At 49.4% G+C, this 14,969-nt stretch overlaps 1 protein-coding gene across 2 annotated transcripts in view; it reads left to right on the top strand.

Moving 5' to 3' along the window:
* Positions 1-219: 219 nt before the first annotated feature.
* TIMELESS (timeless circadian regulator) overlaps positions 220-14,969 on the top strand; it is a 121,483-nt gene continuing 106,733 nt past the window's right edge. For both annotated transcript variants that reach the window (XM_089680349.1, XM_089680332.1), the window contains exon 1: positions 220-363. The gene's annotated coding sequence lies outside the window, so the exon portion shown is untranslated. The remainder of the gene's footprint in view (positions 364-14,969) is intronic.

Genomic DNA, 14,969 nt, shown 5'->3' with positions numbered 1-14,969 from the left:
CGTCTCAGGGCAGACTGTTTCAAAACTCCAGTTTAGGGGGGGGGGGGGTTTGACAGAAAGTCCGAGGTCTGTACACACACCAGTAACAGTTTATGGATGCTGGGAGCTCTAAGATGATCTATAATAAAGAACTGAACGATCATTTATTGAAGCTGACCTAAGAGTGAGAAGAAGGCTCCCCTTCTTTGTGTGAGTTGGTATGACCGGAGGCAGGGCTGACACACAGGAGGCTGACTGGAGGTTTACGCGCCAGTCCCGGCTGCCCCATCCTCGGAGGTTGTGGGGGGGTGGCGGCGGCGTTGCTGCAGTATGGGGATGGGAAGGTGAGGTACTTGTCCCCTCGTGTTTTAGACGGTGAGGCAGGTAAGTGGCTGTGGGCTCAGCTCTGTGTTTTATGGAACTACATGTCCCAGCATGCACAGTACCCCGCCTTGTTAGAGAAGTATAAGTCTCCGGTGTTATGTGGAGGCCCGTGTATAGGATCACTGTCTGTGTACATCCCACCATGTATTGTGTGCTGTGGGCTCCACTCGCTGTCCTGGTTTGGACTGCACTGTTCAGCGAAGTAAACTGAACTGAGAAAACTCCGAGCTCACAGTCCTGGGGATGGACTTTTCACACGTGAACAGGGGTGGACTGACAACTCATGGGGCCCCCAGGCAATAGGGGATCATGGGGCCCCTGTGTCCTTGTCCAAACTCAAAAAAGCCTATGAAAAAGGTACCAGGGGCATCTTATGGGGCCCCCTACTGACCCCGGGCCCTCGGGCAGTGCCCGAGTTTCCAAATGGTCAGTCCGCCCCTGCACGTGAGCATTTGTGTTGTCATTAATGTGCATACAGTGTATGTGAACCAATCTTGGCCATCACTGCTCAGGGCTGACGTGTAAATATAAACCCTGTGTAGACAACACCGCCACTGATTACACACCATTGATGTTTATATCCCCCCGTTGTGTGCGCCATGACTTGGGCTTTTGGTCATTCACAATCGGACCAGGTCATGCTGTGTATGAATGGCTCATTCAGAGAGAGATGTGAACATCAAGAGTACCGTATTTTTCGCTCCATAAAACGCACTTTTTTCCCCCCAAAAAAGGGGGGAAAATGTTAGTGCGTCTTATGGAGCGGCTGGTCCGGTATTTCCACCGCCGCCGTGTCAGCCGCTCAGCTCTGCAGCGGGACCTTATGGAGATGACTGCTGACCTTTGGGGAAGGGGGGAGCGGGTACCTGAATTTGACAGGTACCCGCTCTTCCGCGGAGTTGTTCTTTGACCTTACCTGTTCCTCTATCCAGCGGTGCGCTGTCTTCCTGGCTTCTGTAGTGTCGGCGCTGGGCTTGACAGCCGGGTGCCAAGTGCGCATGCGCAAGAAGCGGTGCTTTTTGTGAATGCTAAGGCGGTACCTGGGACACGTGACAGATCCCAGAAGCCGCCAGACCAATCACAAAGCGCAAGTGCTTCTCGCTCATGCGCACTGGGCACCCGGCTGTCATGCCGAGCGCCCACACTACAGAAGCCGGGAAGACCGCATGCGGCTGGATAGAGGAACAGGTAAGATCAAAGAACAACTCCGCGGAAGTAAGAGCGGGTACCTGTCAAATTCAGGTACCCACTCCCCCCCCTCCCCAAAGGTCAGCAGTCATCTGTGCTGTCCGCAGTCTGTGGTCATCCCTGTGCTGTCCGCAGTCTGTGGTCATCCCTGTGCTGTCCGCAGTCTGTGGTCATCCCTGTGCTGTCCGCAGTCTGTGGTCATCCCTGTGCTGTCCGCAGTCTGTGGTCATCCCTGTGCTGTCCGCAGTCTGTGGTCATCCCTGTGCTGTCCGCAGTCTGTGGTCATCCCTGTGCTGTCCGCAGTCTGTGGTCATCCCTGTGCTGTCCGCAGTCTGTGGTCATCCCTGTGCTGTCCGCAGTCTGTGGTCATCCCTGTGCTGTCCGCAGTCTGTGGTCATCCCCTGTACGATGTCCGCAGTCTGTGGTCATCCCCTGTGCGATGTCCGCAGTCTGTGGTCATCCCCTGTGCGATGTCCGCAGTCTGTGGTCATCCCCTGTACGATGTCCGCAGTCTGTGGTCATCCCCTGTACGATGTCCGCAGTCTGTGGTCATCCCCTGTACGATGTCCGCGGTCTGTGGTCATCCCCTGTACGATGTCCGCGGTCTGTGGTCATCCCCTGTACGATGTCCGCGGTCTGTGGTCATCCCCTGTACGATGTCCGCGGTCTGTGGTCATCCCCTGTACGATGTCCGCGGTCTGTGGTCATCCCCTGTACGATGTCCGCGGTCTGTGGTCATCCCCTGTACGATGTCCGCGGTCTGTGGTCATCCCCTGTACGATGTCCGCGGTCTGTGGTCATCCCCTGTACGATGTCCGCGGTCTGTGGTCATCCCCTGTACGATGTCCGCGGTCTGTGGTCATCCCCTGTACGATGTCCGCGGTCTGTGGTCATCCCCTGTACGATGTCCGCGGTCTGTGGTCATCCCCTGTACGATGTCCGCGGTCTGTGGTCATCCCCTGTACGATGTCCGCGGTCTGTGGTCATCCCCTGTACGATGTCCGCGGTCTGTGGTCATCCCCTGTACGATGTCCGCGGTCTGTGGTCATCCCCTGTACGATGTCCGCGGTCTGTGGTCATCCCCTGTACGATGTCCGCGGTCTGTGGTCATCCCCTGTACGATGTCCGCGGTCTGTGGTCATCCCCTGTACGATGTCTGTGGTCATCCCCTGTACGATGTCCGCGGTCTGTGGTCATCCCCTGTACGATGTCCGCGGTCTGTGGTCATCCCCTGTACGATGTCCGCGGTCTGTGGTCATCCCCTGTACGATGTCCGCGGTCTGTGGTCATCCCCTGTACGATGTCCGCGGTCTGTGGTCATCCCCTGTACGATGTCCGCGGTCTGTGGTCATCCCCTGTACGATGTCCGCGGTCTGTGGATGTCCGCGGTCTGTGGTCATCCCCTGTACGATGTCCGCGGTCTGTGGTCATCCCCTGTACGATGTCCGCGGTCTGTGGTCATCCCCTGTACGATGTCCGCGGTCTGTGGTCATCCCCTGTACGATGTCCGCGGTCTGTGGTCATCCCCTGTACGATGTCCGCGGTCTGTGGTCATCCCCTGTACGATGTCCGCGGTCTGTGGTCATCCCCTGTACGATGTCCGCGGTCTGTGGTCATCCCCTGTACGATGTCCGCGGTCTGTGGTCATCCCCTGTACGATGTCCGCGGTCTGTGGTCATCTCCTGTACGATGTCCGCGGTCTGTGGTCATCTCCTGTACTATTTTTTCCTGTTTTCTGCCTCTAAAATCTAGGTGCGTCTTATGGAGCGAAAAAAACAGTATATTTATCAGCAGTGGTGCCACCGCTACACACATTGATATCTACATGGCTAGCCTTAGAAGTGGTGGCCGATAGGATCCATGTACGCTGTAAACGTTTGCATACGTGTACAGCACATACACAACTGTTTTATGCAGAACTATGCTCATAGTGAGGCCCTGCATAGAAACATACCCATGTGCATGAGTCCTAATTCAGCATGCTTAAAACTGGCCGTACATGAATCGAAATCCAGCCATTTCAGCAGGAACCGGCCAAATTTCTGTCCATGTATGGCTGTTCTTGTTTATGAAAAGTCAATCTGTTGATCAACTATTCATGGATGGGCTTGTTGGTATATTTTCAGTTGAGCAATGCATGCAGCCAATCAGCAGCAGCACTGATCAGTGTATTCTGAAGGCAGGGAAGTGCCGCTGTGAGAATACAAGGGCACAGGAGAAAGGATTTTCCCATCTACTTCAAATATGTGGATGGGGAAATTGGCTGAAAAAACAGCAATGTATGACCGGTTTAAAGCTATAGTAAAACACGTAGAAAAAGGAAATGGTCCCCCTGCAGACTCATGACATAATGTGCTGGTATGCATAACTCCCAGGTGCAGAGGTACACTCATTTTTCACCACCATGTTCTGTTTATGCTTTCTTAGGTTTGGGATGCATGAGTGCAGTAAGGCTTCCCAGAGGGTTAGGGGCAGGTACATTTTTTTCTTGGAGAATTTTCATATTGCACAGAGAAGTAGGACAGTACTGTCTGGTTCCCCTCCCTCCATTCTTGCCATTTTTTGTCATGGCATACAGCTCTCTGCACCCATGTACATGAGCACTTATTCAGTGCACTAAGCCATATATCAAGTTCATCTCCCCTGACTCGGGTCCAGGGGTAATCTGGGCTCTATGGTATCCCATTAAGTATTACCTGTCAAAAAAGCCATGACCCATCTCCCATGTCCTTAACAACTCTACTGTTTCTGGACTTCTTGACCTACTTATCAGTTGCTTCCCTAATTCCACTGACACACTTTCCCTAATTCCACTGACACACGTCCTGTTTCATTCTGGGTGCTTCCTACCAACTTTACAGTCTGCCAACCACCTCAGTGGAAGTAGTGAGTGTGTCATGAGGTGAGCATACTAGGGATGAGCTGCTATTGGTCTGAACCCAGTTCAACAGAACATGTGGGAAGCTGTCACATGATTACATTTCCCACTGCCTCAATCCGCTGGGGAATTCTCCATAATTGGCCAATGTCATTAACCTAATATGGGGATGTGGTCCTATTAGGTCAATGTTGTTACGAGCATCCCTGTTGCTTTGTGTACATGTAGGATGGTGGATGGCCTGGCCTAAGCTGATTACATCTTCATTGGTCCAATCATGCCACAGGTTCTGCTAAACTGAATTCAGTCTGAACCCAGCTTATCCCTAGTCAGCATGTAAGTGCTGACACACTCGCCACTTTCGCTGAGGGTTATGGCAGACTGTAATGGTGGTAGGGGGCATATGAAGTCCAGATTTGGTTTTGTTCAGATTCTTATATCCTAAAAAGCCAAAGAATTTCAAGAATTAAAAGGGTCCCCCTTATCATGGCATGGTTTTGTTGAACAAAGTATGTACTGGACTAATAGAACTGAGGGGTGACTAATAATCACCATTGCCTTGGCTTGACTAGTATTTGCAGTGTGAAAACAAATCAAATGGACTTTTTAGGTGCTCCAAGAAGTAATACACCAATATATTTAATTTGATTTCACATTTTATATGAATTTTTTGTTCAGATGTGGTGTTCCCAGATCTGTTTGCAAATCAACCCAGCGATCATATTTACAGTAGCATTTGGAGTGATCATACCCCTCGGGTATCCCCACAGTTCTGTCAGTCCAGTACACCCTTTGTTCAGTACCAGACCCTGCTGAAAGGGGAATCTTAACCCCCACAACACATTAGATGTTAATGATATAATCTGAAAAAAATCATATCTGGACTTTATACATTTGTTTCTGGTACTTTCATCCTTGCTTACTCAGCTACTAAATGGTCAGAGTAGCTGTCAATCAACCAACAGGGGTCAGGACTATAGCAAATTGGTTGAAAACAGAGGCCCTGTCCTGAGCACTGTCCTGCAGAATTAATAGGTAACCTTATTAAAAAAGCCTTAGAGAGAGATAGAAACTGGCAGGATCAAGTATTTACTCACAAATATAAAAAAAAGCTTGCAAGCAGCCAAACAAAGCAATGCAAAAACAATTCAATAAAGAAGCAGCTCACATCTACATACCCATATCAATGTGCCAAAATATGAAATGTAAAATAAATAATGACGCAGCGCTTCTTAAAAATCAATAAACATTACACATGCACTAATAAATGCAAATACAACAAATCTAATAGTGATTAAAGTTAATGAGTCCTCTCGGTTATGTATAAAAGCTACTTAATATTGTGACATCCTTTGCACAAGATTTAAATAAAATAATTTTAGGCCCGAAGATTACACAAAACCCCCAAACTTGGTATATTTTCTGAAATCAGAGACCCTAGAGAATAAAATAGTGGTAGCTCCAATTTTTTATGTCGCATGATATTACCGCAAAATTTCAGTAAAAAATACAAGTTCATTTTAGGGCAAAAAATTATCCTATTTTTTGTAAATTATAAAAGATGAGGTTGCAGCAAGTAAATAGATATCCAACTTGTCAAACCATAAATTTGTGTGCACTCATGAAATGGCGACAAACTTCAGTACCCTATATTTTCTATAGGTGACGCTTTTACAGCCCCTTCTAGGTCATCAGTATAGTGTTACGGAGGAGGTCTGGTGCTAGAATTATTGCTCTCATTCTGGCGTGTGCGGCGATATGTAATGTGTATCGCAATCAACGTTTTCATGCATAGGTGCCCTAGCATATGCTTTTTCATTTGTACGTGTGTGTATATATGTGGGGGATGTTATGTGCTTGGGTGTAACTTTTCATTTCTTACAATTAAGAAAAAAAATCCCTTTTTTATTTTTTTTCATCACATAGGGGACAATGTCCCCTATGTGATGATTTTTTGGTGACAGGTTCTCTTTATTGTGACATTCAAGGTCTAAAAGACCCTGCATGTCTCTCCTCTGCACCCCTGAATGTAATGTGGTGCACATTGCACCACATTACATTCTTTTCCGGCTTCAATTGCTGGGAATCTCTCAACGGGGAACCGGGAGTGACATAACGTCACTTCTGGGTCAGGACAAGAAGAGGAGGGGATCTCCTTCCCCCTCTCTATCCGCTGGCACTGAGCCGGTCCCAGGCCCGCAGATGGCAAGTGGAGCCCGGGAGATAGTGGGCGGGGGGGCGGAGAGGCTGGCACTGTGTGGAAGCATTCGGGCGGCAGTGCTGCCGCCTGAATGCTTCCACCTGACAGGTGAGCCCTGCTACTTGCCTGCAGCAGGGCTAAAGGTGAAAAGAAACCTACCTGCCTGGCGCCCAAAACTACATGTCCTGGCGTTGGGCAATAGGAATTCAACAGCCCTGTGTTTGAGAAGAGGATGTCACAATATTAATGATGTTTTATACATGTTTTATACATAACAGAGAGGGCTCTCAAACTTTAATCACTATTAGATTTGTTGTATTTGCATTTATTATTGCATGTGTAATGTTTATTGATTTTTAAGAAGCGTGGCATCATTAATTATTTACTCACGGCAATAAAAAAAATCTCAGCAATTCTAAAATTTTGAATTTCCCCTCACTTTGTTGGTGACGGTGCTCATTGGCATAAATTGAAGGTTCAGTCTGCCCAGCAGGGATACAGACAGCAAATAAACCTTGGAATGTGTCATCTCTCGTCTTCTCCACTGGATCCAAAACTAAGAAAAAAAAAAAAGTTTTGCCCTTACATATACTTTAACCACTTGCCTACAGGGCACTTATACCCCCTTCCTGCCCAGGCCAATTTTCAGCTTTCAGCACTGTCGCACTGTGAATGACAATTGTGCGGTCATGCAACACTGTACTCGTATGAAATTTTTATCATTTTTTTGAGACAAAGCTTTCTTTTGGTAGTATTTAATCACCTCTTGGTTTTTTATTTTTTGTTAAACCAAAAACAACTGAAAATTTTGAAAAAAAAAAAAATTTGTTTTCTTAGTTTTTGCTATAAAATTTTGTAAATAAGTGATTTTTCTCCTTCACTGATGTGCGCTAATGAGGCTACAATGATGAGCACTGACAGGCTGCACTGATGGGCACTGATAGGTGGCACTGTTGTGCACTGATGAAGAGGCACTGATAGGTGGCACTGATCGGTACTGACAGGCATCACTGATGGGCACTGAAAGGCAGCACTCATGTATGGCACTGGTAGGCGGCACTGATTGGCATTGATGGGTGCTACTGATAGGTGGCACTGATATGTGGCATTGATGTGCACTGGTAGGCACTGATATGTGGCATTGATATGGCACTGATAGGCTCTGACAGGTGGCATTGATGAGCATTGACAGCTGGCATTGATGGACACTGACAAGTGGCACTGCTGGGGCTACACTGATCATCAGGGCACACTGATCATCAGTGCCCTGATGATCAGTGTACATGTCCCCTCTGGGGAATGCCGATTACCGGCTCTCCTCTCCTCGTGAGGAGAGAAATGCAGATAACTGGCATTTCCTTATTTACATGAGATCAGCTGTAATTGGACACAGCTGATCACATGACTTAGCTGACGTCTTCGGCTCTTTCGGTTGATCGGTGATCCGCTGTGTCCGAGGGACCGATCGCCGCGCTGCGCGCCCCCAGAGCCGCGCATGCGCGGTTAGAACACGAGAACCGCCTTGCGCCTGTCATTTCCTTATATGGTGAGCGGGAGGCGGTTAAGGGCCCATTTACTGAGTGTAATGCACAAAATTGTGATGGATTTACAGGGCTAAAACAGGCGGTGATGAGGTGGTATATCATCTCTTCACGGCCTGTCAAGTACCTCTGAAAAGCAATCTACCGTTGATAGCTTTTCAGAGCTGCAGAAATGTGGCTGCACATCCAATCATAGCCTAATGCAGCAAGGAAAAATCGTTGATAGAAGAGGCTGATCACTTGACTTTGTTAGGTGTATGTCAGATGTAAGGTAAGTACCGTATTTTTCGCTCCATAAGACGCACTTTTTTCCCCCAAAAAAAGGGGGGAAAATGTCAGTGCGTCTTATGGACGCGTTTCGTGCTATGCACGTAGTCCTAAAGCCCTGCACCCCAAAATGCAGCGCTTCTCGCGCGTGCGCAGTGGGCACCCGGCTGCCACAGAAGCCGGCGCGGGAAGAAGCCAGCGTGCCCACACTAAAGAAAGGACAACTTCAGGTACCCGCTGTCACGATCGCACGGTCGCCGCCACCAACATGCGACAATCGCACGACCGCGACTAACAGTAATACGTCATGCCCATGGCGTCAGACCCCAGACCTTCTCACCAACTCGTGACCGGCCGATCTAAAACCGCGGTGTGACGCGCGTAACAAGGCCCCACCCAGCTGCACCCTGCACAGCGATTGTCCAGCTAATGGGCTACAATCGGTGCCTGCAGCCTGAATGCGCTTGTTACTGGGTCGGGTTAATTACGCAACTAACCCTCTACTGCCACCACCACTTTTGTCGGAGACTGGGAAACTCCCGTTATCAAATATACACTAATGATTGAAAAGTCGCCTGTCCAATATGGTCAGTGCAGGCCGATTGGGCAGAGGATTAAACAAACACCGTAGCGTCTCTTCAAAGGCAGGAATTTGTGAATTGCAAGTAAGCGCTTACAGTTTAACACTTTCAGAAAGAAAGATTTATTGCTAAAAGAGTCAAACAGGTGCAATAAAATATTTACAAAGAAAATGTAACTATATATATATATATATATATATATATATATATATGTTCATATAAAGGTACAGCAAAGAGATGATGGGAAGGAAGTTAAAGGGTTAAGTTACTTGCCAATATGCCTTTGTTTGTAAGCAGATCCAAGTGCAGAGCAGGAAGGGTCTTTGATCTCCTCTGCTACGATGTTAAACTCAGGAGATGTGTTTAGCTTAGCTTCCAGCCTGTCCTTTTTAAAATCCCTCTCAAGGGGGGGGGGGGGGGTGGACGGCTCTGAACACTAACAGCTTCATACTCCATGATATAAAACACACAGTTGACCTGAGGAATGTTCAATTAACTGCTGGTCAGTTTTATGAGGTTCCAAGTCTGGGGAGAAGCTGCCTTATCTGTTTTATGATGGGTGAGAAAGGTTACACTCTCACAGACTGCCTGGCACGGACTCAGGATGTCTTAACCTGGGCTGACCCACACCATCTGTCAGGAGATAAGTTTGCCTCTCAGGAAGGGAGGGGGTAGGGAATGAAGGCTGAGGAATACCTCCACCAAAAGAAAAGAAAATGGGGAACTCCGCGTCCAACGCTGATGAGCAAGTTTGCTACACCCGCTCCCCCTCCCTCCCCAAAGGTCTGCAGTCTCCGGTCGTCCCCTGTTCTGTCTGCAGTCTCCGGTCGTCCCCTGTTCTGTCTGCAGTCTCCGGTCGTCCCCTGTTCTGTCTGCAGTCTCCGGTCGTCCCCTGTTCTGTCTGCAGTCTCCGGTCGTCCCCTGTTCTGTCTGCAGTCTCCGGTCGTCCCCTGTTCTGTCTGCAGCCTCCGGTCGTCCCCTGTTCTGTCTGCAGCCTCCGGTCGTCCCCTGTTCTGTCTGCAGCCTCCGGTCGTCCCCTGTTCTGTCTGCAGCCTCCGGTCGTCCCCTGTTCTGTCTGCAGTCTCCGGTCGTCCCCTGTTCTGTCTGCAGTCTCCGGTCGTCCCCTGTTCTGTCTGCAGTCTCCGGTCGTCCCCTGTTCTGTCTGCAGTCTCCGGTCGTCCCCTGTTCTGTCTGCAGTCTCCGATCGTCCCCTGTACTGTCTGCAGTCTCCGATCGTCCCCTGTACTGTCTGCAGTCTCCGATCGTCCCCTGTACTGTCTGCAGTCTCCGATCGTCCCCTGTACTGTCTGCAGTCTCCGATCGTCCCCTGTACTGTCTGCAGTCTCCGATCGTCCCCTGTACTGTCTGCAGTCTCCGATCGTCCCCTTTACTGTCTGCAGTCTCCGATCGTCCCCTGTACTGTCTGCAGTCTCCGATCGTCCCCTGTACTGTCTGCAGTCTCCGATCGTCCCCTGTACTGTCTGCAGTCGCCGGCCGTCCCCTGTCCTGTGTCCGCAGTCGCCGGCCGTCCCCTGTCCTGTGTCAGCAGTCGCCGGCCGTCCCCTGTCCTGTGTCAGCAGTCGCCGGCCGTCCCCTGTCCTGTGTCCGCAGTCGCCGGCCGTCCCCTGTCCTGTGTCCGCAGTCGCCGGCCGTCCCCTGTCCTGTGTCCGCAGTCGCCGGCCGTCCCCTGTCCTGTGTCCGCAGTCGCCGGCCGTCCCCTGTCCTGTGTCCGCAGTCGCCGGCCGTCCCCTGTCCTGTGTCCGCAGTCGCCGGCCGTCCCCTGTCCTGTGTCCGCAGTCGCCGGCCGTCCCCTGTCCTGTGTCCGCAGTCGCCGGCCGTCCCCTGTCCTGTGTCCGCAGTCGCCGGCCGTCCCCTGTCCTGTGTCCGCAGTCGCCGGCCGTCCCCTGTCCTGTGTCCGCAGTCGCCGGCCGTCCCCTGTCCTGTGTCCGCAGTCGCCGGCCGTCCCCTGTCCTGTGTCCGCAGTCGCCGGCCGTCCCCTGTCCTGTGTCCGCAGTCGCCGGCCGTCCCCTGTCCTGTGTCCGCAGTCGCCGGCCGTCCCCTGTCCTGTGTCCGCAGTCGCCGGCCGTCCCCTGTCCTGTGTCCGCAGTCGCCGGCCGTCCCCTGTCCTGTGTCCGCAGTCGCCGGCCGTCCCCTGTCCTGTGTCCGCAGTCGCCGGCCGTCCCCTGTCCTGTGTCCGCAGTCGCCGGCCGTCCCCTGTCCTGTGTCCGCAGTCGCCGGCCGTCCCCTGTCCTGTGTCCGCAGTCGCCGGCCGTCCCCTGTCCTGTGTCCGCAGTCGCCGGCCGTCCCCTGTCCTGTGTCCGCAGTCGCCGGCCGTGCCCTGTCCTGTGTCCGCAGTCGCCGGCCGTGCCCTGTCCTGTGTCCGCAGTCGCCGGCCGTGCCCTGTCCTGTGTCCGCAGTCGCCGGCCGTGCCCTGTCCCCTTTTTTTTTTTTTTTTTTTTTTGACATGGAGGGTGTGCCAATATTTGTTGATAGAACTTGCTTATAGATCTGAACGTCACTCTAAAGGGTGTCCCCCTTTTCTATTTTTGGCGTATTTTTGGGGGGTGGGTAATAACTTTTGACAGGTATCAACTTTGTCGGATTGCTGCAACTTTCCACCAGAGGTTTAGGCCAGGGAGATTTCAAATCCCTGGATCAGTAAAGCGGCGTCCCGCTGCCTGACAGTGGATGGCTGACAAAAGCCCAGATGCTGATTGCTGCCATTATTAGTAAAAACAAGATCCCAGTATCTATACCGCCATAACTTTGACATAAACCAATTAATTTACACGTATTGGGATTTTTTTTTAGCAAATACATGTCGCAGAATACATTTTGGCCTAAATTTATGATGAAATTTGATTTTTAAATTTTTTACTGGACATGTGTTATAGCAAAAAGTCCAAAATATCTTTTTGTTTATTTATTTTTTTCTCAAAATTGTCGGTTGTTTTTTTTTTTTTTTTTTTTTTTTTTTTATAGTGCAGAAAGCTCAATTCGTGGGTAAAAAAGTAAATTTCATTTTGGGTGCAGCGTTGCATGACCACGCAATTGTCAGTTAAAGTAACGCAGCGCCGTAACACAAATCGCTTCTGTAACTGCTTCTTGACCTCCCTATAGCAGAAATACTGCTACAGGTTGGCATGGGTGCTCAAAATCACATATATATATGTAATTCGCGCTCCCGTGGTTTTCATGCCCCTCCCAGATAGCGTCAGATTGCCTGTCAGTACACCAGTAATCATATTTAACCCCTTGATTGCCAGGAACACGCTCATAAACAATAAACCTCTATTGCTAGTATAGAGTCTGAACGGATCAATATCTTTGATCAGATCAGCACTATACCAGCGTTCACATTAGTATAGCATTCCCAAAAACGCAGCGTTAGCGGGACCAGCCCCGGCACCTGTCAGCACCTGTGTTTAGCCCCTATGCTTACCCCCCCCCTTCTCCCCCAACAATTACAGTGTCAGTAGGTCACTGTCATTTGATACATTGTACACAAAACTGCAGTGTTTGCAGAATCAGGCCTGATCTCTGTTAGCACTTGCCAGTAAATTTTGATGACTCTCATATGCAGCAGAGTGCCAGTATTAGTGCCATGATAACCTTTTGGTGAACTGGCGAGCATCAGCGGCCTAATACATCCTTGTCTTTCACATACCAGCACTGCAGTATCACTTGGTGACGTGGCGAGTCCCATGAGTGCAGTACAAGCTGGTGCGGTGGCGAGCACAAGTATTGTCCCGCAACCACCAAGAATTCGCACACAGGCCCATAGAGCCCCTAGTATCCTTCCGGATGTGCTTGCAAATCCCGATTGGCAGCCCACAATTTCTGCAGCACCCGTACTTCCCCCAGTCACTGCCTAACCCGGAATTTAGGTGGGAACAGCAAATTTAACTACTTCCCTTGATTTTTTTTTTTTTGGAGCTGTTTTTCACGAAATATCTGTATGCATTGATTGTGGATCAAAGCAATTTATATGCACAACAATTTATCGCCGCCAACCCAAATTCAAACCTTGCCAGACCATTATCGTATGTACTCTCCAGCGCCTCAGGAGATGCACAGCCAAAGGGAAGCCAAGGGAACCAGGACAGTAACAACCGAAGGAAATGCTTCAGGGGTGCAGCCCTCCTCAGACAGGGAGATCAGCCACTGGATAGAGAATAAACAGGTGGCGCACACACCTAGTGCATTATCCAAGGTTTATTGAAAGGTATAAAAGATAAAAACATACTCACAGACGAAGCATGTATCTAAAAAGCATTTGCATAATGATGATGGACACAATGGCAAGCAAGGTGTTCCAACTGTCAGTGCGGTCAAATGGCTGACTCGTTTCGGGGACAAATCCCTTTCCTCAGAGCTACTGACCAGCATTCCCACTCTGAGAGACAGAATTTAATGAAAAATTCAGGAAATCACATTGTATGATTTTTAAAGAATTTATTTGTCTTGCACTGCTGAACATAAGAACATATTTGAACACCTAAGAAACAGCAAGAATTCTGGCTCTCAAAGACCTGTTACTGTGCCTTTAAAAAGTCCACCTCTACTCCACTCATTAATCTAACTTAGTAGCACCTGTCTGAGCTCTTTAAAGACACCAGTCCACCCCACAGTCAGTCAGACGCCAACTACTACCATGAGCAAGACCAAAGAGCTGTCAAAAGACACCAGAGACAAAATTGTGGACCTCCACAAGGCTGGAAAGGGCTACGGGGCAATTGCCAAGCAGCTTGGTGAAAATAGATCAACTGTTGGAGCAATTGTTAGAAAATGGAAGAGGCTAAAGGCGACTGTCAGTCTCCTTCGGACTGGGGCTCCATGCAAGATCTCAGCTCGTGGGGCATCACTGATGATAAGAAAGGTGAAGAATCAGCCCAGAACTACAAGGGAGGAGCTGGTCAATGACATGAAGAGAGCTGGGACCACAGTTTCAAAGGTCACTGTCGGTAGAACACTACGCCGTCGTGGTTTCAAATCAAGCATTGCACGGAAGGTTCCCTTGCTCAAGTAATCACATGTCCAGGCCCGTCTGAAGTTTGCCAATGACCATCTGGATGATCCAGAGGAGGCATGGGAAAAAGTCATGTGGTCAGATGAGACCAAAGTAGAACTTCTTGGTCTAAACTTCACTCGTCGTGTTTGGAGGAAAAAGAAGGATGAGTTGCATCCCAAGAACACCATCCCTACTGTGAAGCATGGGGGTGGTAACATCATGCTTTGGGGGTGCTTTTCTGCGAAGGGGACAGGACAACTGCACTGTATTAAGGAGAGGTTGAATGGGGCCATTTATTGTAAGATTTTGAGCAACAACCTCCTTCCCTCAGTCAGAGCATTGAAGATGGGTCGTGGCTGGGTCTTCCAACATGACAACGACCCGAAGCACACAGCCAGGATAACCAAGGAGTGGGTCCGTAAGAAGCATATCAAGGTTCTGGAGTGGCCTAGCCAGTTTCCAGACCTAAATCCAATAGAACATCTTTGGAGGGAGCTCAAACTCCGTGTTGCTCAGCGACAGCCCTGAAACCTGACAGATCTAGAGGAGATCTGTGTGGAGGAGTGGGCCAAAATCCCTGTTACAGTGTGTGCAAACCTGGACAAGAACTACAGGAAACGTTTGACCTCTGTAATTGCAAACAAAGGCTTCTGTACCAAATATTAACACTGATTTTCTCAGGTGTTCAAATACTTATGTTCAGCAGTGCAAGACAAATAAATAAATTCTTTAAAAAATATACAATATGATTTCCTGAATTTTTTTTTTAAATTCTGTCTCTGAGTGGGAATGCACCTACAATGTGAATTTCAGACCCCTCCATGATTTCTAAGTTGGAGAACTTGCAAAATCGCAGGGTGTTCAAATACTTCTGTTCCTCACTGTATACATGAATGCAGCATTTGCAAATATAAATGAATAAAAATTAATATAAAAATGA

This window comes from Staurois parvus, unplaced genomic scaffold, assembly GCF_062004578.1.
Source record: "Staurois parvus isolate SC_StPar_1 unplaced genomic scaffold, SC_StPar_1.0 ptg000017l, whole genome shotgun sequence".
Taxonomy (NCBI): Eukaryota; Metazoa; Chordata; class Amphibia; order Anura; family Ranidae; genus Staurois; species Staurois parvus.
This window is presented reverse-complemented; position numbering and strand designations above follow the sequence as displayed.